Below are 27,001 nucleotides of genomic sequence, written 5' to 3' on the forward strand. Positions count from 1 at the left end.
TTTGATTATATTTCCTGAGGGAAGTTTGAGGTGGAGAGGGGGGGTAAAGTTGGAGATGGATTTATCAGTCAGGAAGTTTGCTATGTCTTCTGCCTCAGTATCGGTGGTTCCATTTATGATATGCTCTGCACACAATTGTGTATTGCCTTTGAGGTTGCATGCAGACACAGCTAAAGAATGCTTTGTGATTGTTCTTGGCCTGGGAGGCCAAACTTACCTCAAATTAGGCTTTGATAGACTTATTTGTTGTCTGAGTTGTTTGTTTACTTTGATGAGGTGCTTTTATCCTGCTGGGTGCTGCACCTCCTAATTTTTGCCATGATTGTCTTCCTTCTGTTATACAGCCCATTGATTTTGTGATTCCACCAGGGTGGCTTGTTTTTTTAGTTAGTTCTGTACTTCTTCCTGGTGGGTACAGCTGCCTCTATGCAGCTACTAACATGCTTGTACAGAGTTTCTGTGAACAGTTCTGCATAGGCATCAGTGTTCGCAGGGTTTATGGGGGCTTAAAATCTTGCCAGGTTCTCACTTAATAGTAGGAGGTTAGCCTTAGAATAGTTCCTGAATATTCCAGATTTAGCTGGGGTTCTAGGTTTTATTTTTACTTCAAAGGAGACCATTTTGTGGTCCGACCTTACCAGGGAAGGCATTACAGTAGGGGGTGTGCATCAGTCTCCCATATTAGTGAGGACCAGATCCAGTATGGTTGCATCCCTGGTTGGTGTATTAACTATCTGGTCCAGAGAGTTTGTGTTTACAAAATACAGGAATCTCTGTGCATGTACAGTTTGTGTCATATAAGATTCCCAGTTAATAGTGGGATAATTAAAGTCACCCATGAATATGGTATTGGGTTGGATGGTTAGTGTTTCTAATAAGTTTAAATACATGGTATGGGTTTCCTGGGTCGTAGAGGGGGACTTATAGCTTGGAAGGAAGTGGTATTAGATTTTGCCTAAGGTGATTTGAACAAGAAGCAGATCAAGTGTATTTTCCTGTTTGACCAGCTTTGAAGTATATTTATTTTTGATGTAAATAGAGACACTTCCACCTTTAGTCCCTGCCTGTGAAGTAGCTGGTGTAAATGTGTGGAAGGCATTATAACCTAGCACTGTTGATGTGCTCTCCGCAGCTTTAAACTGTGCCTCAGTAACCACAGAGATGTCAGCATTCTTTACAGTAAAGAGAGCTTCTAGGGAGTCTAGCTTTTTGTTTAGACTCATAGCATTGAGCAGTAATATCTTTAGATTTTCTTGGTTTTCTCATACAGGAATTTCTTGTTGTCGTGAAAACTTATGTCTGGTTAACAATAATGTTTTAACAATATATGACAGATTGTTTATGAAAGTTTAACAAAAATATATTTTTGGGTTTGTATGCATTAGAATATAGCATTAATGGAATGACCATGAATTCATTGACTATTATCACTTCAAAGAATAACTCTTCCTGATAACACTGATATCTGTACAGTTTTAATAGCTTTTACTGTTCACAAAATATTTACTTTGTTTATCTTATCCTTTTTAAGCTTATTTTTCAGAAAATGCTCTGGAATGTAATATGTGTGTAGGCTGCTAGAGGTGTGACATTCCACAGCACTCAGGTGTTAATGAGTTAACAACTGGTTGTTATTTATTATTAGCTTTGGGTCATGTGCATGTAAACCTTTACTGACTGATAGTACCCAAGTGTCAGTATTACCACATGTATAAAATACACAGACAGAATGCAACAATGTCCTTGCTGTCACTTCTTACCAAAGGGCTGCAGCATTCTACACAGTCAAGTATAGTTATTTTTACAAATCCTACTCAAACAGGTATATGTAAGGTGCTATATGCCTGTCTGCCTGTCATTACGAATCCTTTAAGTTTATCTCTGCATTTCTTCCACGTCACTGTATGATATATTAAATATCTCCCTCCTAGACCCAAATGCTGAGAGCTATAATACTTATTGATTAAAAAGACAAGACAAATAGCAAACTTCTATTGGTTGATGGAGGTCACCTGACTATGCAATAGCTCATTTAAGGGCGTACACTTGTCAAAGTGTAGTATAGTATACTGCAGTGTAGCAGTGATAGTTACCAGACTGATTTCTGCACTCCTTTAATTCTGCAGGTCAAAAGTACTATTTTTCCAGTGTTTGGTGGCCATTTTCTATTCTGTATCTTTCTTCCATATGCTAGTGCACCAACATCTGTCTTCTATTCCAATTCTTGAGGTACTGCTGCATGCATCATATAAGGTCTGTGCAAATTTCCTGGCTGTTGTTTGTTCACTGCAGTGTTTACAAATATATGTGATCTGGTGCTTGCACTCACTGGCATGGTTGCACGCATGCACGCGCGCGCGCACACACACACACACACACACACACACACACACACACACACACACACACACACACACACACACACACACACACACACACACACACACACACACACACACACACACACTTACTTGGAGTAACAGTGAAACCTAGAATTACATAGTACAAAAGAATTAGTAGTGAGCATTGCTATCACAGGGATGTATACAGACTGTATAAGTGTGGCATGGCAACCTTATACCTGTCAATACTGCACTGTCTGTAGCCAAAATCAATTACAGTTACAGTAAAAAAGAGTTATGTACTTACCATAACTTGGAATCTGTGCTATCCAGTGTCATTATTCATCACGGATGGGTCTTGGATCTGACCTCAGATCTGAGTTGGCAATTTAAGCGACAGCTCCTGAGCTCAAGTTCCTCCCCTCCCAAGATCCCTTGCTACGCATGATCCTCAGATCACGTTTGCTAGACAGTAGAAGGACAGTGACACTGTCCACAATAAGGAACAGGAAAACCAACACACCATAACTCCATGACTCTATGGTCACCAGAAGGAAGGGGGGCGGAGGGTGAGACTGTGATGAATAATGGCACTGGATGGCACAGATTCCAAGTTATGGTAAGTATATAACTCTTTATCTGATGCTATCCGTGTCATTATTGATCATGGATGGGTCATTTTCACCAGCTATCTATAACCCTTGGCTGTCACAAGGAAGGACATGCCGGAGCACAGAAGAACCAAACGAAGCTCTATCCCTGGGTACCAAATCCAGTTTGTAATGTGTTACAAAGGTATGGGGATTTGACCAAGTAGCAGCAGTACAAATGTCATCGAAGGAAGTCCTTGCCCAGAAAGCCAAGGAGATGGCCACCGACCTAGTAGACTGGGCTTTAACCAGCCTGGGAAGATCAATGTGATTGCTTTCATAAATGTGAGCTATGCAACAAGTGATCCAATGAGAAATGGAAACCTTGAAAATGGCCTGACCTTTCCTGGCCTGAAAGAATGCCACAAAAAGTTGAGCTGACTTTCAAAAATTCTCAGTTCTCTTCAAATAAAAACAGAGCTGCCTATGAACATCCAGGCAATGCAGTGTGTACTCCCCTTTGTTTGAAAAATTGGGAAAGAATATGGGTAATTGAATTGACTGATTAAGATTAGCCTCTGAGGCTACTTTAGGAATGAAAGAAGGACTGGCTCTGAGAGATACCATGTCCTTGTGAAAAACCATGAAAGGGGCTTTGATGTAAAGAGCCTGCAATTCAGAAACCCTCTTAGCTGGGGTAATAGTCACCAAAACTGCTGTCTTCCAAGACAGATACTTAATGTCACACTTAGCCACAGGCTGAAAGAGATGTTGTGTCAGGGACTGCAGCACCAAGGTAAGATCCCAAGGAGGAGAAGGATCTTTGAAAGGAGGCCTGAGCAAGAAAACTCCCTTAAGAAAGGCATTGCACAGCCTAGAAGAAAATGTGGGGCTTTCACTTAAGTGAAAGTTGAATATAGCTGTCAACTGAAGTTTAATTGTAGAGAAGCTAGCCCCTTGTTGAAAGAGAGAGGAAAGGAATGACAAAATGTCAGGAATAGAAGCTGAGAATGGGTCTATGCTGATGAGCCCACAAAGAGAATCTCTTCCATTTGCTGGAATAAACCTTTTTGGTAGAAGGCTTTTGGGAGGCTAAGATAATGTCCTTCACTGGAGAAGGCAGATTAAGTTGGCTGACAATCATTGGAAATGGAGGTACCAAGCTGTCAGCTGAAGGGACTGAAGGTTGGGAAGAGGAAGCCCCCAGGGATGGGAAATGAGAACCTGGACTGGATCTCATATCCAAGGTGAATATCTCAGATGAGACCAAAGGAGGGAAAACCATACCTAATGAGGCCAGAAGAGGGCAGTGAGTATAAGACGACACTTCAAGTGATGCGCTTTCTGCAAAACTTTGGCAATGAGGGGAGTTGGAGAGTAATCGTACAGATGACCCGGTGGCCAATCGTGGACCAGAGCGTCCCTGGGTGACTCCCCCTGTGGAGGGAATCAGGATAAAGTATTTGCTGCATTTATGATTGATCAGGGAGGCAAACAGATTGCAGCAAGGGTGACCCCAATGGTCAAAAATCTGATTTGCCACTGACTGGTTCAGGGACCACTCATGGGGGCTCAGGACAGACCGGCTGAGCATCTCTGCCAGCACACTGAAATCACCAGGAATATGTGTTGCAAAAAGAAAGTGCCCAGAGGACATCACCTATTCCCACATCCTCATGGCATCTCTGCACACAGGATATGATAGTGTTCTCCCCCCTTGTTTGTTGATGTACCAGACTACCACCATACTGTCTGACTGAATTGCCACAGTCCCAAGAGGGAGATAGTCCTGGAAGGCTTGCATTTAGAGGAGGACTGCTCTCATCTCTAGGGCATTGATGTGCAACTTGGTCTCCAATGGGGACCATGTGCCTTGGACCACCCTTCCCTGAAAATGCTCCCCCACCCCAATAGAGAGGCATCCATGGTCACTGTAGCCTGGGGATGGGGAAGACAAAATGATCCCCTAGTAGAAAGTCTTTAGACTGGATCCACCATGCTAAATGTCATCGTCAGACCTGAGATACCCTAACTGTCATAGACATAGGATATAGATGAGCTGAGCACTGTACTGCAAGGGTCCATTGAAGAACTCTTATGTGATAACTGGCGAAGGGATCCAGCTGAATTGCTGCCACCATGGAACCAAGGGCTTGTAGGATAAATTGGGCAGGAATGCTCTCCCACTCCAGAAGAAGATATACTTGTTCCCAAATTGCATCTATCCTGCATGGAGAAAGGGACTGCAGTCTCTGACTCTGTGTCCAGAAGAACCCCTATAAATTCCAACCTCTGGCACAGAACAAGTTGATATTTGGGAAGGTTGACTGTGATGCTTAGGTCTCAAAAGAGGCCAAGAGTGTAATTTGTGGCTCAAGTGAGTTGATGCCTTGTGGCAGCCGTGAGGAGCCAATCATCCAGATATGGAAAGACCTGAAACCCCTGCAGCATGAGATGGGTTGCTACCACTGCCATACATTTGATGAACACCTGGAGGACTGAGGTGAGACCGAAGGGCAGGGCTCAGAACCGATAGTGACTGGCCTCCAGCTGGAAGTGCAGATATCTCCTGGAATGTCTGTCAATTTTTATGTGATAGTACACATCCTTGAGATCCACTGAGTGCATCCAATCATCCTTGGGCAGAAGCAGGAGAATGGACTGAACAGTGGCCATCCAGAACTTCGACTTCTTGGCTGACAAATTCAAAATGCTGAGGTCCAGAATGGACACAGGTCCCCTGTTTTCTTGGGCACTAAAAATAAGTGAGATTAGGTTCTGGACCCTCATTGTCCTGTTGGGACCTCCTAGATGTCTCTTTTTAAAAGAAGGTCTTGAACCTCTGCGAGAGCTAACTCCCTTTGGTGGAGTGGAATGTTTGGGAGTGATTTTTGAATCAAAGGGGGTTGATCAAACGATATGAAGTATTCCCTGGACACAATGCTTAGCACCCACTGGTCTGAGGTAATAGCCACCCAAGCCAGGGGGTGCAAGGAGATATGGCCCCTGACTGCCTCCAGGGCAGGACAGTACTTCAGGAACACTGTGGGGTCTTCTCTGAGAAGGATTCACAGGAGCCCTGATTTTGCACAACTCCTTTGCCTCTAGGATGGTGTCTGTTATCAAATCCCCTTCCCTGGCTGGAAGAAGAGGATTCCTGAGGAGCATAATGGAAGGAAGACTGAGTCCTGTGGAACCACAGCTTCTTACTAGCCTGCTGATTCTTGGAGAAGGAATGTTGGGGAGTCAAAAACTTGATCCCAACTGCGGACAAAGTATTTACCTCCTGCTTGCTGCGGGTCAAGGTTTCCTTGACAGAAGAACCAAACAAAGTAGATCCAGCAAAAGGGGCATTGATAAAGGATGACTTGAAGTTATCCGCAAACCCACAAAGTAAAGCCTGGCATGGCGCCTGATAGCAATGCCTGTGCCCAGTGCTCGAGAGGTGGCCTCAGACGCATTAGAGATCAACCTCATTGAGGCATTAGAAAAGGATGTAAGAGTAGAAAGCTTTGGAGAGACTAGCTTAAGGCTCTCCACAGGCAGCAACTCTGAAAGGGAAGAGGAAAGCTTTGACACCAGATCCCTTTCCAGCCATGTGAAATGCGCCATGCAATTCATAATCCTCAGTCCGAGAGTAGCTGAGGCATACATGCGCTTTCCAAAATGGTCAATCACCCATGACTTCCTATTTGGGGGCTGGACTGTAGAGCTCTGTTTCATGAAATCTTTTTTTAGTTGCTGCAGCAATCACAATGGCATCAACTGGGACACACTTGCTCCAAAAGGTTTTATCCTTAGGTGGACTCAAGAATTTGTCCACTCTCTTGGGGACTGGTTTTACTGTGTCCAGCTCCTCCCACGCCCTGCTGGAAATAAGCTGGATGAGCTCATCCACAGGGGGGAGACACCCAGGAGGTAGACTGGCCCATCTCAAAGGCATTCAGGAACACAGATTCCTCCGAGGACAGGCTGGGGAAGACCAAATGCCCCACTCTTTAAGGATCTCAAGGATGTCCCCAAAGGACACCTCCTTGGAAGGAAGTCTGGGGGACCTGTCCCCTTCCGCAAAATACTTGTCCACAGTGAGGGACTCTAGAGGGGAGTCCAAGTGCTTCCTCTTGCACATCCTCTTCTGAGAAGGCTCCTCCACCGTGGGATCTGGGCAGGACTCAGAAGAGGATGGTACCCCAATGGGAGTAATGCCTTCTGAGGAGGGCTGACCCAGAATGGATGGGGTTCAGAGCCAAGGTAGAGGCTGCAGACCATCTGGAGATGGTCCTCTCTATTACCCAGAAGGCTGATGGACTGGAGGAGGCCTCACCCTCATCCTCTCTGGATAAGGCTGAACGGGGTGACCCCAACACAGCAACGAGATCCCTAGATGATATCAGTCCAATGCTATCCAAAGCAGATGTCCCCAAGGGAAGGGAATGGTCCGAACACTCTAGACTGACCCCCCCACCCTGGTGGCCCCCATGTACCTCTCGGGCCTAAGGCATTGCCAGCTCCAGGGGTACTGGAGCTGAACTTGCCAGGGACCCAGGCAGTGTGGGAATGGAAACAATACCCGACACCAACAGCCTCTCCCTGGGCATGTTCTGACCCTGGGGCACCAAACTTGCATGTGGTGGACAAGTAGAGAGGAGTTCTAGCAAAAGTGAACAGCCCCTCGGCAAATCTAGGGGATGGTAACAAGCCAAGTTCCATTTGGGCTTTGAGGAATCCATGTCTATTGGGAGCAAACTTCTGGTGGACCTAGAAGAAATGGAGGAATGGATGGAGGAATGGTTGGACTGGACAGAAGGTCTGTGGTCTCTGGAGGAGGACCTACTTGACTTTCTTGGATCTGACTTCCTAATAGTGGCCAGGACATCCTCAATGATGATAGGATCCGAGGAAGCCATCAGATCCGACTACCTGGATGGATCCAAGATCAGTAAGGACCCCACAGATGGATACAACTGACCAGTCAGATCTGAGGGAGGGTTTGACCTGATCGGATCTGAGGATCTCCAAGCCTCCGAGGACTCAGATCTGACTGCAGGGGCTGAGGCTCTCAGAGCCAAAGACCCCCAGAGCCGAAGTCGCCGAGACTGGACTCTGATCTGGGGAAGTGGGATCTGAGAGCCTCGGCCTTATTGCAGGAGGGTCCCGAGAGGAAGAGGGCTTCCTGTTGGCATCCAAAGAGGCCTTGGGGGAGAACCTGACACCAGAGGACCCCCTTTAGCAAGCTCTTTCAGCAACAACTTATTCCTATGGCCTAGTAGATGCACTCCTCATGCATATTGACAGGAGCTAACCTCTGACCTCATGAGGAGTAGTGTCTGAAACCAGATGGTTTGTCAGCCATACTAACTACACACAAACCCGCCCAACATGCACTCACCCAAAGGAGGAGAGGAAATGAGAGAGAGAGAGAGAGAGAGAGAGAGAGAGAGAGAGCAAGAAAGGGAGCTACCACTAAGGAACAAGGTGGGAAACCCTGGAAAACTTAACAGATCGACCAACAGCTAGCAGGGGGTAGGGAACTAGCTACTAAAAAACAAAGGATAGAAAAAGGAAGAGAAAATCCCAATAAAAAAACAGAAAGAGCAGACACTACCTCATCAGTCCTCTTCCACTCCAGCTTGCTCCTCCCCTGGGAGATGTGAGCAGGCTCTGTTTCATCATTCTTCTCCATCCCCCCAGCTGGCTCCTCCCCTGAATGATGTAAGCAGGCCCTGTTTCATCATTTCTCTCTCCCCAAGCTGTGTCCTCCCCATGATATATGTCAGCAGGCTTTGTTTCATTATTCCTCTCTTTCCCCAGCTAGCTTCTCACCTTGGAGATGTGAGACAGCTTAATTTCATCATTCCTCTCTCTCTTCCAGCTGGCTCCTCCCCTGTGAGATGTGAGCATGCTCTGTTTCATTATTCATCTCTCTGTCTCTCTCCAATGCCCCCCAGGAGATATGAACCAGTTCTGCCTCATTCTTCTTCTTCTCTGTCCTCTGGCTCACAGACTGATAGTCAAATCCAGGTTAGCTGAATTGTACTTAGGTCTTTATTCTGCTATGCCAGAGAGCTGAAGCATGTTGTAAGCTTGACAACTGAACCTGTGAACATAAATAGTGCTCGGGCTTACTCCACTCTCCTACCCTACCCCCATTCCCACCCCCACTCTCCTTACACTTATACTCTATCCAAACTAACACCACCCCAACTCATTCCTTCCATCCAATCTTTACTCACTTCCTCTATTTTCATTAAACCTCTCCCACAACTGAGCCCAACCTACTCACTCTACTTCTCCACTCTTTATCACTGATTATAATTACCTCTCCCACCTATCTCTTTAACATTTCCTCATTCTCTCTCCATTAATATTTTAGACTTCCTATCTTACACTTCCCCACCTTATTCCTTCCTCCTTCTCACCCTACCTTTCCATTCAACATATTACTATGCCTCCTAAACTCCATCTTTCTTTCACTATCACCTCCTATCACTGCCTCTTAGCCAACATCTACCTTTCACCCACACTCTCCTATGACCATACTAATATGCAGACTTCAATCAGCTTCACTACTGCACCCTCACGTTTTAATCACCATCTGACTACCCTGCACAAATTCAAACTACTTCAATCCTGTCTCCTCCTTATAAAATTAAGCCTAAGCAGCACCTTTTCAACCTCAAATCTACGTCACTTAATCTTTTGCTTCTAAACTTACTCCACACTGGTGATATTCATCCCATCCAGGCCCTTTCACCAACTCTTCCCCCCATAGCTATACTGATCCATTCCTAATCTCACTGCTGATCCCATCTCCTCCCCTGCTGCTCCCATTCACATTGTCTCACCTCCAAAATGCTAATTATAATGTCTCTCAATATACAAAGTATAACAAATAAAATCACTGCTCTTCATTCTCTGATCTCTCCCTATACCCACAACATCCTCACCCTCTCTGAAACCTAGCTTCAACCTCATATAACTGACTCTGAAATCCCCCCCCAGCTATAATATCATCCACCTGGACAGACATAAGGAAAAAGGGGGAGGCATTGCTATTCTATACACATAACAACTATCCTGCTGCCCTCTAACACCTCCTCCTCCTAACTTTCACTCAGCAGAAATCGTCATTGTAAACTGTAAATTAAATAAGCACAAAAATCTTGCCATCACAGCCATCTACAGTCCACTGGTAACAATATCCCCACTCCTGAACACTTTCTGTCTTGAATTTCAGAAACAATCACTTATGAGACCATTATCCTGGGTGGCATTAACATAGACTGGAATGCCCTAAACTCCTACTCTCCAAGCAGTAGCATTAACCTCTATTTTCTTCTCCCAACTACTCTCATCCCCCACACATCTTAATAAACACACCAGTGTCATCACCACACTTGACTGGATCCTCACCTCTAACCCAAACCTATATCACAATACCTTTACTCTGCCTGATTCTCTTAGTGACCATCTTCCCACCCTTGTCCTAAGACACTCCCCCCAATTGTACAAACCCTACCTTTATAGGGACTGTCGCAAACTCACTAACTTTAACTCAGATACTTTCAAGAATCTACTGTCCTCAATTAACTGGTCTTTCCTCCATGCTCTACTATTTGATAAAGCCATCAACAAATTTAATAACATTTTCCTCACAACCCTAAACTCCCTGGTCCCCACCAGAAAAATCAGAACTAAATCCAACTTTGCACCTTGGCTAACTCAACGCACTTGTAAACTTAAGCTCAAGACAGACAGTGCCTGGAAAAAACTGGAAAAAAAACAAATTCTCCTTCTCATCTCCAAACTTATAGGGAACTCAGGAATCTTACCAAGAAGCAAATTGACCTTGATAAAAAAACAATTCTATTAAAAACTACTAAACAATCTCCACTCCAACCCCTAACAAATTTGGTATAATATGAACAAGCTTCTACATCCTGGTAACAATTCTACTCCTAGCTCCATCCCAATAGCTCCCCCATGGATACAGCGAACTTTCTAAATTCCTTCTGCATTGGTTCTATTAAAATATGACTACAACATATATTAAGTCACTTCTCAACAAACTGAAACCATGTTCCCCTTCCGCTGACAACTTACCTCCTCTATTTCTCAAACTTGGTGTTAAATGTATTGGATATGTCATCTCTATATTATTCAATAAATCCATCCAAAAACACACAGTTCATAAAATCTGGAAAAAAATTCTATGCTATACCCATTCACAAAGGTGGAAATTCTACCAATCCCTCTAACTATAGACCTATTTCAGTACTATTCCCCTATCAAAAATACTGTAAAAATGCATTCACAAGCAGCTCATCAAACATCTACTACAGGAAAACCTCTTAACCCCTACCCAACATGGCTTTTGCCCCCATCACAGCACATCTACTGCACTAATTTCTTTTGCAGACCATTGCAAAATCTCACGGCAATAACAAACTAGTCTCTTGTCTTTTCCTTAACCTGTCTAAAGCCTTTGACACTGTTTCTCATAAACTGCTGTTCACTAAGCTTTTTAACATTAACCTCTCCTACTGTACAATTAAATGGTTCTCCAGTTACCTTTCTAACAGATTCCAGTCTGTTGGATGGCTCTCTGCCTCCTCACCCTTCCTCCCTGTTCAAATAGGGGTTGCTCAGTGTTCCATTCTTGGACCTCTGCTTTTTTAACATCTTTATTAATAACCTTTACACATCCTGCTCTCACTCCTCCTTAATTCAATGCACCATTGACTCTACAATTATATCCTGCTCTGACAATCTCCCCCACCTCCTTACCCTTACCAAAGAAATCACCCCTCTCTGTAGAAAAATGGCTAACCAGTGACCAAACCCTACTTAGCCTTAGAAAACCAAACTTCTCTTCCTCTCAAAATTTCTACAACAATACAAAAACACCTTCACTGTTACATCCCTTAATAACAATTATCTCAGTCGAACCTCATACAAAACTGCTTGAAGTTATAATTGATGACCAACTAAAATTTGATATCCACATACAACAGGCTATCAAAGAGACACACCAAAAATTAGGGTTGTTGTATAGACACAAAAAGTACCTCTCTAATGACGCTAAGCATTCTCTAGCTCATGCATTTCTATTGCCCAGAAAAAAACAAAGAAAACGAACTGATCACGACTGAATAATGTAGAAAAGAACTTTTTTAATGCATAAAAGTAAGCGATTTCACGATCCCAACAACTGATCGCTTCATCAGACTAGTTTGCAACAAGCAGCATCTTTCAAATTTAAACAGTAAAACAACCAATAACTATAAAACAGTTCATTCAACTCTAATTGAAAGCACCACCTCCAATTAAAAATATAAATGATGCATATTTGTAACTTACATTCCTAGCAATGCTTTCTGTTTTACTTTAAAAACAAATACAATAGTTAGTGTTTGAGGGGTCTAACCCTAAGAAAGAAGTTTTGGTGACAGTGCATTGTTTATACCTGATGTTTTCTCTGCCTGCAGTTGTAGAATCCATTTCTGTTCTGCTGGCTCAACTCTAATTGAAAGCACCACCTCCAATTGTAGCTTACATTCCTAGCAATGCTTTCTGTTTTACTTTAAAAACAAATGCAGCAGTTAGTGTTTGAGTGGTCTAGCTCTCAGAAAAGGTTTTAGTGACAATGCACTGTTTATACCTGGTGTTTTCTCTGCCTGCAGTTGCAGAATCCATTTCTGTTCTGCTGTCTCAGTCCTGTTCTTTAAGTCGCCACCTCTAATACTATACTTTATAACAGCGTGAAAGAAAGAGATTAGGGAAGTGCTTAATGATAAAAGATCAGCAAAGTTTTACAACTTACGCAGATCTGAAAATGAAGCCTTGAAACAACTGAAGGCTATGTCCAGTATAGAAATTAAGCCTGCAGACAAGGGTGGGAGTGTTGTAGTAATGGAAAAAACTTTATATATATATATATATATATATATATATATATATATATATATATATATATATATATATATATATATATATATATATATATAGAAGCACTACAGAATCCTGAAAGCCCAAAATCCTGAAGCCCAAAATCCTGAGATCAAAATCCTGAAAGTTCAAAATCCCGAAAATTCAAAATACTGAAAACTTAAAATCCTGAAAACACACAGGATACAAACACTTACTATATTCCACTACAAGTACATACAGAAACATATTACTCTTCAATTATATGCAGGGGCAAGCCCCTGCACCCCTACTACTTAAATATATCAACTCCGAGATTGCACTTCACCACACTAAGTGCAATCTTGGAGTTGATATATATAAGTAGTAGCGGGTGCAGCCCCCCACGTGGGGGTGCAGGGGCTTGCCCCTCTGCTTATACTTGCAAAACAGTAATATAGTTTGTGTTTTATTTCTTTTTGCATGTACTTGTGCTGGAATAAGTATCCTGTGTGTTTTCAGGATTTTGTGTTTTCAGTATTTTGACTTTTCGGGATTTTGAACTTTCAGGATTTTGGTCTCAGGATTTTGGGCTTCAGGATTTTGAGCTTTCAGGATTCTGTAGCGCTCCTATATATATATATATATATATATATATATATATATATATACAGCAAATGATGTTATTGCTTGGTGACACTAATACATATTTGCAGATTTCTAGTCTGCAAGTGAAAGCTATTATAGACAGGGTGTCTGTTTATGTATTTGATTTATTTGTGTCACAACAGATTACAGAAGATATATTTAGCTATTTGCAGGTAGAACATCCCATTGTTGTTGTTGTTGTTGTTGTGTCTTTCGGCTTTTCCTGGTTAGGGGTCGCCACAGCGGAACTCCAGTCCACTAATGATTGGCAGTAGATTTTTACGTGCCGAGTTGCCAGCCCTGATGCACAACCTTCAATGAAGATATGCCCATTCACGCATGTCTCCACACAGAAGACGCTCTAGATGAGAATTGAACAGGACAACGTCTTACTGTGAGGCGACAATGCTACCACAGCACCACCACTGTCCCATTAAACCTATGATATATGGATTAGCTAAGATACATAAGAGCATGACTGAACCTCTATGAGGCCTGTTGTTTCTAGCAGAGGATGGTGCACAGAAACATTATCCATTTATGTAGAGAAGCATCTGCATCCAGTGTTAGATACATGCAACACTGTTATTAGAGACACAAAAGTGTTTTTAAAATCTCTGTATGAAAAAATGTCAATGATTGACAGTGGGTTTATGTTTGTCACCATGGACATCAATTCACTATTTACGGTGATACCGAACTCCTGGGGCATTGAGAGGGTATGTGAACTATTGAATATCAAGAGAATATTCACATATACCAAAGTGAATCTGATATGCAACTTGTTAGAGATTATTCTTGAAAATAATGTTTTTTTATTCAGTGATAATTTCTACCTGCAAAAGGTTGGCGTAGCGATGGGCATGGTGTGTGCCAATAGCTATGCCAACCTAGCATTGGTATCTTGGGAAATGAATAATTTGCTACGAAACAATGAGTTTGTCAACAGTATCATTTGGTATGCACGATTTGTGGATGATATTTTTCTTTTGTGTGGAGATACGAGTAGTAGATTAGGACTGTTTATTGATTATCTACATGGCACTACTGATTCCTATAGGTTTATGTATGACTGGTCATCTGAAACTATTCATTTTTTGGATATAAGTGTTGATAGAATTGGACGTACTGAACTAGTTAAGAAATTGTATAGGAAACCCACTAGAAAGAACAGTATTTTACACAAAACTAGTATGCACCTCAACCATGTTAATAAGAATGTAGTTAATGGACAATTTATGAGGATCAGCAGACTGCATAATACAGATGACAGATTACACCAGGCAGTGGACATGCTGTAGGATGAATTTATAGACAGAGGTTATAATGTAGCAGATATAGATGTTAGTATTAGGGGGATGTATGAAGCATGAAATGATAAGGGGAAACCGTTTTTTTTTTCAGATAAAATAGATGAGAGGCATACCATGCAGATTAATGACAGACAAAAAGTGAGGTTTCCTATTACATACACAAGTGGATTCTGCAACTGCAGACAGAGAAAACACCAGGTATAAACAGTGCATTGTCACTAAAACCTTTTCCTAGCGCTAGACCACTCAAACACTAGCTGCTGCATTTGTTTTTAAAGTAAAACAGAAAGCATTGCTAGGAATGTAAGCTACAAATATGCATTTACATTTTTAATTGGAGGTGGTGCTTTCAATTAGAGTTGAGCCAGCAGAACAGAAATGGATTCTGCAACTGCAGGCAGAGAAAACATCAAGTATAAACAATGCATTGTCACTAAAACTTTTTTCTTAGGGTTAGACCCCTCCAACACTTACTATATTGCATTTGTTTTTAAAGTAAAACAGAAAGCATTGCTATGAATGTAAGTTACAAATATGCATAATTTATATTTTTAATTGGAGGTGGTGCTTTCAATTAGAGTTGAATGAAATGTTTTATAGTTATTGGTTGTTTTATTGTTTAAATTTGAAAGATGCTGCTTGTTGCTAACTAGTCTGATGAAGCGATCAGTTGTTGGGATCGTGAAAGAGCTTACTTTTATGCATTAAAAGTTATTTTCTACATTATTCAGTCGTGATCAGTTCATTCTCTTTGTTTTTTCTGTGTTGCTGAAGCTTTGAGGTGAAGACCGAGCATTTACCCAGATACAGGAATATATTTCTCTGCTTGTTGGATTTCTATTGCCCTCCCTACTTTATGCGGCACCTATCCTCGCTAACATACAATCCAATCTATCAGCTAAACCTGAAATCACTTATAACAAAATTGTTACATTTGCTGCCATCTTCCTACCACTGTTTAGCTTTAAGAAACCTGCAGTGGCCTGAATTCCAGCAACAACTACTTCTTCCTCAGCTCCACCTCACTCACTCTGTCTTGAATATACCTTCCCCCTGTCCAGCCCTGTCTACCCACATCTCTCTCTACACCCACAAATATTCTTTCTGAAGCAGCAATCAACACCTCTTAGAAATCCACAAGCCTAATAAAAACATAGATGAACTTCTTCACAACTGTTCAGTTGCTAAAGCTTGGAATAAACTTCCCCTTTGCTGAAAAACAATCACTAGCACTTTAGCTTCAAAAATCCTCTCAAAGACAACCTGCGCAAATCTTGGTCCTGCCCTTGCAGCTCTCCTGTTTAACCTATTTCTTCTGTTTCCCTTACTTCCTGCTTGAGATGTCTCTATATTTTGAGTTTCTACTACATACATATGGTCGTTGTATATTTGTATCTGCTTTGAAGTATTACTGTATACAAGGGATTACAGTAATGTCCTTATCCCTTTTGAATATTTTTGTCTCTCTCAACCTTGATTCTTACCAATGTTAACTTCTATTATTTGCCTGTAAATAATTTGTAATTCCTGACTCTTTTGTTATTGTATTGTTTAATGTATTCTACTTAGTATGTCATAATTGTATTTTATTTCATTCTGTATTTTTATATGACAGAGCTTTTCTCCTAAGGCCAGTGCTGAAAACAGAGTTCTTGCCCAGTCGGATCAACCTGGCTAACAAATGTCAAATAAAATAATTTAAATAAATAAAATAAATACCTATTCTGATTACAAGGATGATACTAGACACCAGTCAATAACTTATTTGTGCTTACATATATGATGTGAAAAACTGAAGGATAAATCTTGAATTAAACTAATGTCTCAAAAATTAGAAACATTTCTAAGAAATAAAACTTTCTTAAATTAAGTTTAGCTCTAGAATGATGATGTTGTGCCAGCTATTTAATTAATGTGCACTTTTGTGAATTCCGGTTCAGTGAACTGGCAATTAAAATAAAAAATAACAATTTAAACTCTGTTTTGCAGGGGGGGGGAGCCCCCTGCACCCCCGCTACATTAAATATACTAACTCCGAGATCGCACTATAGTGGGGAAACAGGTACATTCCCCTTGTCCCCACTGTAGTGATCTGTTTTATTTAGATTGCCAGTTGAAGTGCACTTTTGCGAAAGTAAGGACGTACTTTTTATTCGAAATAATATATACGTGTGTGTGTGTGTGTGTGTGTGTGTGTGTGTGTGTGTGTGTGTGTGTGTGTGTGTGTGTGTGTGTGTGTATAAATATATATGGGTGTGCGAATGTGCATAGTGCTTCATACATATTGAACTACAACTCAGTGAGCAAAAATGCTTGAAAAACAATCTATGCAGGGATGCAAGCCCCCTCCACCCCCTACTAATTATATATACCATATGTTCATAGGTTCATAAGTGTATACTACACTAACAACCACTAGGATCCTTAAAAAAACTAGCAGTGCAACCCAAAGGTGACCCACAAATTTGATTTATATTTGATTTATAAGGAGTGATTTACTAACTGCCTTTGTCCATCAAAGACATAGAAGCCAGACTATGTATTTTATTTATTTATAGTTTGTTTACCAGGATAGTCCATTGAGCCATGAAGAGCCCGTTTTCAATGGAGTCCTGGGGAGAAAAGTTCCAGAAAATTACAAATTACAGATTTAGCATAACAGTACGTTATTAGAGAAATGTAATGTGCACAAATGAAGCAAAATTAAACAAATAGAAAAACACATATTAGTAGAGTGCACATATTAGTACAATACAATAAGAGTAATATTTACAAACAGTCAAAGTTTTTAACAGTTAAACATATTAGCACAATGCAATAACAGAAACAGTCTAATTTTTTTAACACTTATGCTATTTCATGCAGTTAATTTCTAGGGTACTGAATTGTACCATTCTAGGAGTTATGCTAATTCCTAGATTTTATTAGGAGTTCAAAACAATGGGAGGCTATTGTGAATTATAGTTTATAGAGAGTAGCTCTAGTCTAGGAAGATTATGTGGGGTGGGAGCAAGAGCATTCCCATAGTGAAGTTAGGTGTGTGTGAAGTAAGGTTTTGAATGAAGAGAGGCTACTGGTGGTGCGGATGAGAGGTGGGAGGGAATTCCAATGGCTTGCTAGAGAGAGGGACATTAGATGTTTGCCTGGTGGATGGGCAGGTTTATGCAGTTCAATTAGATTTTGGGAATTAGATCTCAAATATCTATTTGGCTGGTGCATTTTAAAGGTGGTGGCAAGAGAGGGACGGGGGGGGAGGTGAAAATAGGTTTGTGTGCTTGGACAAGTTGAATATAGATGAGGTAATTTGACAGCTCAAGCCAATTTAGTTGGTGTAGGGCAGTGCAGTGATGGGAAATGGATCTATGGCCGGTTGCAAATTTTGTTATTTTATTATAGCAAAAGGAGAGTTTAGTCTTGAGGGAGGATTGCAGGTTAGTAAGGATAGAGGCACCACATAGGAGGGATGGGATAAGGTAAGTGTTGGTGAGGGTGAGCCTAGTGGAGGGAGAGATGTAACGGTTGTGGTGGTAAAGCATGCCTATTTTGTGTGTGTTTTTTTTATATTTCCTTGTAGATGATTATCAAACTTTAACTGGTCATCGATCAGGACCCCTAGTAGTTTAGCATTAGAGAATATTTCGAGAGGAGTATTATTTTGACTGGTGACCGAGAATGAGGTTTTATCTAGGGTGGTGGTTTTGGAAGCAATAAAAACCATGAGTTTAGTTTTAGTAGCACTGAGTGCTAGATGGTTGTCCATCATCCATTGCTCAGTGCAGGAGAAGGCATCTTGGGTTAATTTAACTAGGGTGGGTACTAGATGGTTGTCCATCATCCATTGCTCAGTGCAGGAGAAGGCATCTTGGGTTAATTTAACTAGGGTGGGTATAGAAGAGGCAGAGCAGATTATTGTTGAATTGTCGGCATATTGGACAAGGTTGGCATTTGGGATGGCTTGGTAGAAATTGTTTATAAATATATTGAATAGAAGGGGGCCTAAAATTGAACCCTGGGGGACACCTGTGGGAGTATTGAGAAAAAGGGGAGGTGGCTTTTTTCCATCTGACTGCTTGTTGCCTGTTTGAGACGTAACTGGTAAACCAGTTAATATAGGAGTGGGATAGATTTAGTTTGGAGAGTTTAGTGAAAAGAAGGTTATGAGAGATGGTGTTGAATGCCTTAGAGAGGTCAAGGAGGAGAGTGGACATGATGTGGCCAGTGTCACGGGCCTTATTAACTGTTTCTAGGAAGGAGAGGAGAGCTGTGGTAGTGCTGTGGCCGGGTCTGAAACCATGTTGAGTAGGGGTTAGAAGTTGATTGTTTATGAGGTAAGGTAGAAGTTGTAGATGGATGCATTTTTCGAGAAGTTTAGAAATGGGGGATAAGATAGCGATAAGTTGAAAGTTTGTGATATTATTGTTATTACCACCTTTATGGAGTGGAATAATAAAGGCCTTTTTCCAGAGCTGGAGAATGTGACATTCAGCAATAGATCGATTTATAAGAATGCAGATGGGAAGAGCTATACCTTCTGCGTCAACTTTTAAAAAATATGAGGGTATATCATCAGGGGCATTGGAGCTGGGTTTCAATGTTAGTAGAAGTTTTTTTTTATGGTAGCTGTAGGGATGGGGTTGAAGGAGAAAGGAAGAGGTTGGGAGCAGGAGATGCTAGGGGAGGGAGGGATAGGTGGAAATAAGGGTGGGGAAGCTGAATGGGAAGTGAAGGATGATGTAGGTTTACTTATGGAATCGATAAATAAAGTGTTAAATTGGGTGGCGAAGTCCAAGTCGGAGGCATCTGGATCAGGGCAGGGGTTTTCTTTTTTGCCAGGGTTGAGAAGGGAGGAGATTCCATGCCAGATTTTTTTGGAGTTGGTGTTATGGTTGGTTTGGAGTGTAGAGAAGTAGACTTTGCGGTCTGAGATAATAATTTTTTTTTTACTTTGTTACGAAGTGTTTTAAATTCATTAAGGGTGGTGATAGTTTTATTTTTGGAGTAGAGTTTCCAGGCTTTATCCTGGAATCGCATGGCTAGTAAGGTGTTTTAGGTTAGCCAAGGTACAGGATTGCTTCTTATGCATTTTGTTTTCAGAGGGGCAAAGGAGTCAAGCAAGTTGAGGAAAGTTGAGTTAAAGCAGGTAACAGCATTTTCTAAGGGAAGGGTTTTTAGTGGGTTCCAGTTAATTTTTTTTAGTGCATTTGAGAATGTGCTAGGATTAAAGTTTTTTAGACAGTGAGTGAAAGTGTAGGTATGAGTTAGTTGTATGGAGGAGGGAAGACGGTGGGCAAAAGTGGGGAAGTGGTCACCTAATGGTCGGGCAGAGTGCCACTATCAGAGATGTAATGTGGATGAGAAACTAGAATCCAGTCCAGGGTGCTTCCAGTAAAGACATTCTTGGAAGGCATAGTTGATGAGTTAATAAGCTGATGAAGTTGTACAAGTTTATATTAACTGAGTTTGTAAGAGAGTGAATTGTTGACCAGTTAATATTAACATCACCCAGGATTATAGTTTCTTTAGTGATGTTGTTAGAGAACCAGGAGAGAATATCTTCTAGGGTTGAGATATTGTCTCCAGGAGGGATATAAAGGGAGACTATGCATATAAGTTTATATTTGTTTATATGAAGTAGGGCTGGAATTAGTTCTGCCTTGCCAGATTTGGGAATAGGTTTGGTATAGGGGGTAACTAAGTGGGATGATGAGTAGAGACAGCGACCCACCCCTCTATTTTGTGTGTTCTATCTTTCCTAACTATGGATAGTTGGGTGATGTTAGTTCAGAGTCTTTTATATGGGGTTTGAGCCAGGTTTCTGAGATGGCCAGAATATTGGGTTGGTTATGGAAAAGCCAGGCATGGAGGTTAGGAATTTTGTTGCATATGCTTTGAGCATTTAGAGCTGAGAAACGGAGGGGTTTACCAGTTGTGGGAGGAGGATGGGATTGGGAGGTTGAGATGTGTGGGGGAGAAGGGCCAGGGTTTGGGTGAATGTTGCCAGAGAGAAGGATAGAGATGAGATGGCAGAAGAGGTATTTGAGTTACTTGGTATGTAATCTATGGGATGTAAGCTTTATGGGGATGTGGCTAATATAGATGTTTGTAGAGTTTTTGGGGTTAGGTAAGAGTTTGTAGGTGAAGATCATACTATTATTGAAGGGGTAGAGATTGGGTGATATGCAGGTTGAGGAATATGTGTGCATCATGGAGATTAGGTTAATTGTATGAAATGGGGGTGAGTGATTTGCAATGAGAGGTTGGGTGAGACAGGTTAGGTAAGATATGGTAATTAGTATTATTTAAGTTAGAAGCGAAAGAGGTTTGGTAGACATGATGACTGTTCAGGATACAATGGGGGGTGACTTTGGGCTTAAGTAGATATTAGTAAAAGTTTAAAGTATGGGTTTGGGTTCCTGAGTAGGTAATACGGATAGTTTGTGTTAATGTGGTAGGAAGTTTTGGCGTAGGCGGGGTGGGTTATAATGTCACATATTCAATGTTAGAAATTATGTATGAGATGTTTGGGGTGTTTACTGAGTATGCTTCTATTGGGTAGTTGCTACTGTGTGAATGCAAATGTATCGTAGATAGGTAGTAATATGTAGACTAGAGGTGAATTTCTGATTACCCATTCATTAGTCCAAGTTGCACTTAAATAGAGATAGGCAAGAATTCTGCTTCATATGGATAGGAAGCCTGTTCCAGAGAATGTGAATTCTTTGAGAAACTTATCTGCCTCTCCAACATCTCTTATTTATGTTGCAAGCAAAATGTAAGTCTTTTAATCTAGTAGTTCTGATGCTGTTTGTTTTGTGGATGTACAACTCCAAGATTGCACTAAAGTGGGGAAAGGACAAATTCCCTTACCCTCCATGCGCTGAAATCTCACACTGAAATAAAAGTTGGCATGCTCAGTAAGCTAATTTTCAATCACACAAGAAAGCTTTTATTTCATTTGATAAAGAAGTTTGACAAAATGAATGTATACTACATGTACACTTTTTTTCAACTGGCACCAGCCAGGTAACTCTAGGACACATTCTGGCTAGTTGTGAGAAGGCTAGCAAACTAGGTAGCACGATTAAGGTTCAGCCAATCAGTCTATAACTAAGGTTGATTAAAGTTCAGCCAATCAGTCCATAACTAAGGTACCCACAAAGATTCCCAGGGTACCTCTGTTTACAGAGTCTGAGTATAAGACAGTTCATTCTTTCCTAGTAATATCATATAAAGGCTAGAGGAACCATGCAGTGGTTAAAGTAATAAATAATAAATGTTATATATTGACCACATCAATGCTTACATGTGCTTGGTGGCTGAATAGGTAGACTGAGCTGGACTAAAGTTAATAAGGGTAAATGCACTACTTTGCATTTTTGGAAACTGAAAGTTAAATATCAAATAGACTTAGGCCCCCATGAGTTACAGCAGTTGACAGAATATAAAGATTAAGGTATTATTGTATGTAGTCAGTTTAAGCATAGGACTAATGCCTTAGAAGTTAAATCTAATGCACTAAAAGTTATTGGCTTAATATTTAAGAACTTTACAAGAAGAAATAATGACTTTCTTTTGAGGTTGTTCACAACATATGTTCAACCCATGATTGAGTACAACATTTTGTTTTGCTCCTACAAGAAAGATGATTTCCTGATTTAAGAAGGTTGTTGTCTTTCGGCTTTTCCTGATTAGGGGTCGCCACAGTGGAACTCCGGTCTGCTAATGATTGGCAGTAGATTTTCACGAACGCTGAGGTGCCAGCTCAACGTTCAACCAAGGCATGCCCATTTATGCATGTCTTTCGAACGCCCACCCAACCGCGGGGAGGACATGCAGATTCCACACAGAAGGCACTCCCTGCACTCCAGCCGAGAATCGAACAGGAAAACCTCTTGCTGTGAGGTAACAACGCTACCACTGCACCACCGCAGAGGTTCCTGGTTTAAGAAGGTATTCAACAAAAATTTACAAGGCACACCATTACTTGTTGAGATAAATCATATAAATCTAGACTGGAAATCCTAGGTCTCGTTTCAGTCAGTTACGGGTATCTGAGGGGGTAAACTTTATTGAGCCTACAGGGGGCTCTGGAGTGAAGAATATCGATGTCTTTGAATTGATGAATGCAAGCATATTAACCAGAGGTGCTTATTTTACTTACAGAATTTAGGAGTGAAGGACCACCTTAAGAACAAACTATTTGCCGTAGTCATTGGTTCAGCTTTGGAGCAGACTTCCTTTACATATTTGACAGTCTGCTTCTTTGGAGATATTCAAAAAACAACTTGATACCTGGTTGGGACCTAGGGTATATATGTTCATTAAGGAGTTTGCTTTCTGAATGGCCTTTGGCCTTTATGCAGGAATTAACGAATAACTGAACAATTATATGCTTAGGATGTGGTTTGATTTTCACTCCTGCCTTGCTCTAAACTGCAGCAAATAACAGACCAAATTCCCAAGATACACTTTTGAAAATATGGTATGATACCGACTACGTTTCACTGAGTTTTTATTTATGTGATAGCTGGGTAAATGGATTTGTTTAAAATGGACCATTCCCAGCTGTGATTCAGGTCAAAGGTGATACATTAGAGCAAAATGCACAAATACATAAATGGAAAATTGTCTAAGTAGGAGATACATATGCAACCTATAAAATAGGAAATAAAATAAATATAACCTTTCTTCAGTGACATTTTTCTTTGTTCTTAACTGTCTGCCATCAGCTGCATCCTGAGGACTCTCCTCAATCTGGTTATTACTGTAGATATAAAAAGTAGACCATTCTAAATCATACCAAAAAAAGAGTGAGGAAAAGTGCCCACGGATAAAGAAAATACCATTATTGTGACTTTGTTATTTTATTAAAAGATATTATCTTTATCCATGGTCTCTGTCGTTCTCCACACAGCACACAGTTTGGTTGTTAGTGATTTTTGGTGCGTTATACCTCGAGGTTTAGTTAAACGGTAAATCTTTGATTCCATCGTTCTCCACACAGCACACGGTTTGGTTGTTAGTGATTTTTGGTGCGTTATACCTCGAGGTTTAGTTAAACGGTAAATCTTTGATTCCATCGTTCTCCACACAGCACACAGTTTGGTTGTTAGTGATTTTTGGTGCGTTATACCTCGAGGTTTAGTTAAACGGTAAATCTTTGATTCCATTGTTCTCCACACAGCACACGGTTTGGTTGTTAGTGATTTTTGGTGCGTTATACCTTGAGGTTTAGTTAAACGGTAAATCTTTGATTCCATCGTTCTCCACACAGCACACGGTTTGGTTGTTAGTGATTTTTGGTGTGTTATACCTTGAGGTTTAGTTAAACGGTAAATCTTTGATTCCATCATTCTCCACACAGCACACGGTTTGGTTGTTAGTGATTTTTGGTGTGTTATACCTTGAGGTTTAGTTAAACGGTAAATCTTTGATTCCATCGTTCTCCACACAGCACACGGTTTGGTTGTTAGTGATTTTTGGTGTGTTATACCTTGAGGTTTAGTTAAACGGTAAATCTTTGATTCCATCGTTCTCCACACAGCACACGGTTTGGTTGTTAGTGATTTTTGGTGTGTTATACCTTGAGGTTTAGTTAAACGGTAAATCTTTGATTCCATCGTTCTCCACACAGCACACAATTTGGTTGTTAGTGATTTTTGGTGCGTTATACCTCGAGGTTTAGTTAAATGGTAAATCTTTGATTCCAGTGCTTTAGGAGCTTATATTTATCCCAAGGGTGAATAATTAATTTATATGTATAAACACTGCACATGTCCTACTGTGTGGGATGGAGTTTAGTCATCCCAAACAAATATCTTTAATCTTATTCTTTTACTTTTACTTAGTCAGGTAACAATGTATACAACATTTTTTCTGCCGACATCACACTGTAAGCATGAAGGTCTGGCAAGTAGGAATGTAGTGATAGTTACATTAGAGTCTTCGTTTTATTGCAGTAAAAATACCACTGAACATAGATAGGATCTGTTCCTTTCTGCACAGGAGAAGTGCCCTCCCTCCAGCTCATGGATGGGGTAAAGTGCTGGAACAAAGTGATGGGAATGGTTCAGTGGTACGCAGTCCTTTACTGCACACAGTCCTGCAGAGTAACAGGTGAGTCGTGTTCATATTACGCTGAGGGAAGAGTGGGAATTGGCTTACTGTAGGATGAAACATATAGTGCATATAGTTCACATCACTACGTCTGCTTCATTCCATCCTCTCAGGTCTGAAATTAAATCCCGCAGCAAGGTGTTTATAAGAGCTCTATGTCTCTGAGGGCCCATATACCCAGGAGAAGGATGGTTCTTTTACACAGAATTAAAGATGAGGGTATCTGATGGGAGTAATCTGGGGAGGATTGTAATGACCACTGTCTCACAGGTGTATTAACATTCTGTGGGAGATTGGAGGGGGTTGTTTCAAGGCAGCAGTAAGCTAAGCTGGAGTAATAGTGTGTCAGGGAAGTTGTGGTGTATGATGATAGACTAGAACTAGCCCTACGGACTGACAAATAATCTCCTTGCTCCTCACCCTAAAATGGGAGATATCTCCAGATTAAGGGAGGGTGTCGTTACTGGACATTCTGTATACTTCATTGTTAACCTCCCACATATGCTATATCAGTTTCTACAGTTTTCATTCCTCAGTTTTACTCAAAGTTTAAAATAAAAACACACACACACACACACACACACACACACACACACACACACACACACACACACATCATATAGTAAGCTTCAATGAAAATTAAGAAATTAGCTTTTATATTCAGAAGGTATTGACTTTTCTCTTTGTAATATTCAGGATTTTTCATGTTTGTTTTGACATGAATAGGACATGGAAAACGAAAACTTTTATGTGATAATTCTGTTACAAATTAAACTACTCTGTCATTAAACTTCCTAGATGGAAAAGGCACACGGAAGGAGAGAAAGGGAGAAACAGCAGCAGAAATAAATTAAATCATTAAACATTACCTTTTATTTCACTTATTTTCCTGTGCTCCCCCTGTTTGCTTGTTGTAACGAGGAAAACCAACTTCTACAGAATTGCTGAAGCGCTGCGTATATATTTAGCTAGGACCTCTGAGAAAAAGCCATCGAACGATCCTCTCTCCGAAGTTTTAAACAATACAACTTAAAATAAAACTTGCACTGCCCCTCATAGACAGAAATTAAATAAAGGGTGTCAAGTTGGGGTAAAATGTCAAAAATGTAAGAACTGTTTCTCCTGTAGCCTTATTTCTAAGTTGTTCTGCTGTCCGTTGTCAGTACTAAATCTTCTGTTTCAGTGTTCCCCGTCTGAACTGTTGGCACCTGACAATGCTCATTTCCATGAGGATTTGTTTAGAAGGACCCATTTGAATGTTTTAGAGCAACAGGTGGGGCATGACATGCTTAAGTCAAAAGCAAAGGCAGGAGCCTAGATACTCTGGTGTTCTGCTTTTGAATTTGTCTTTTTGTTCTCTAGGTAGGTTATACCAGATGTATGCCTTGGGTGGACTTTTCTGTTTCCCACCAGGCCTAGTCATACACGGCTCTAATCTTGAGATGTAATAAAAGACATCTCATCAATGTGCTCCATTTTCTAATCTCTGCTAGGTAACTTTACTTACACAGGTTGAAAATAATCAAATTCTAACTATGTGCTGTAATATCATGTAAAGGCTGGCACAACTGTGTGGTGGTTAAAGTAGTAATTCATAAATATTATGTGCTTTGGCTGTGGGTTTGATTCTTTCTCTTGCCATGTGTAAATTGGAGCAAGTAACTTAACACGCTAAATTCTCAAGGCACAACTGTGAAAATAGGATATCGTACCTACTAGGTTTCACTGAGTTAAGCAAGACTAAGGAATATGCTATCTACATATTAAACAGGAATATCTGTAAACAAACAGGGCTGTCACCTTTTCAAATGCCCAAAGTGTGACTTTGTTTTAAGGACGTGAGGGTTTTCAAGGCAAACCCTGTTATCTGCAACAAGTACAAAGAACAGGGTTTCACTTTTCTGACAAAATAAAAGCTCACACTTGTAGAACATGAGCTATTTCTGTTGTTTCATATGATATTAATGTAGTTTGTGTATACAATAATTGTTTTGTGCAACTATCTCAGGAAACTTGGGAAACATTATTTTTAAGTCTTAGGTCATTTGTCATTTTCCATGTTTTTTTCCACAAGACACAACTGCCC

The 27,001-nt window shown here is 40.8% G+C and overlaps 1 protein-coding gene across 1 annotated transcript in view; it reads right to left on the bottom strand.

Moving 5' to 3' along the window:
* GNB3 (G protein subunit beta 3) overlaps positions 1-26,062 on the bottom strand; it is a 549,058-nt gene extending 522,996 nt beyond the window's left edge. Inside the window, exon 1 of the mRNA XM_044079608.1 lies at positions 25,785-26,062. The gene's annotated coding sequence lies outside the window, so the exon portion shown is untranslated. The remainder of the gene's footprint in view (positions 1-25,784) is intronic.
* Between the last annotated feature and the right edge of the window lie 939 nt (positions 26,063-27,001).

The sequence above is a fragment of the Protopterus annectens genome, chromosome 8.part0 (genome assembly GCF_019279795.1).
Source record: "Protopterus annectens isolate FY-2018-M chromosome 8.part0, PAN1.0, whole genome shotgun sequence".
Classification (NCBI taxonomy): Eukaryota; Metazoa; Chordata; order Ceratodontiformes; family Protopteridae; genus Protopterus; species Protopterus annectens.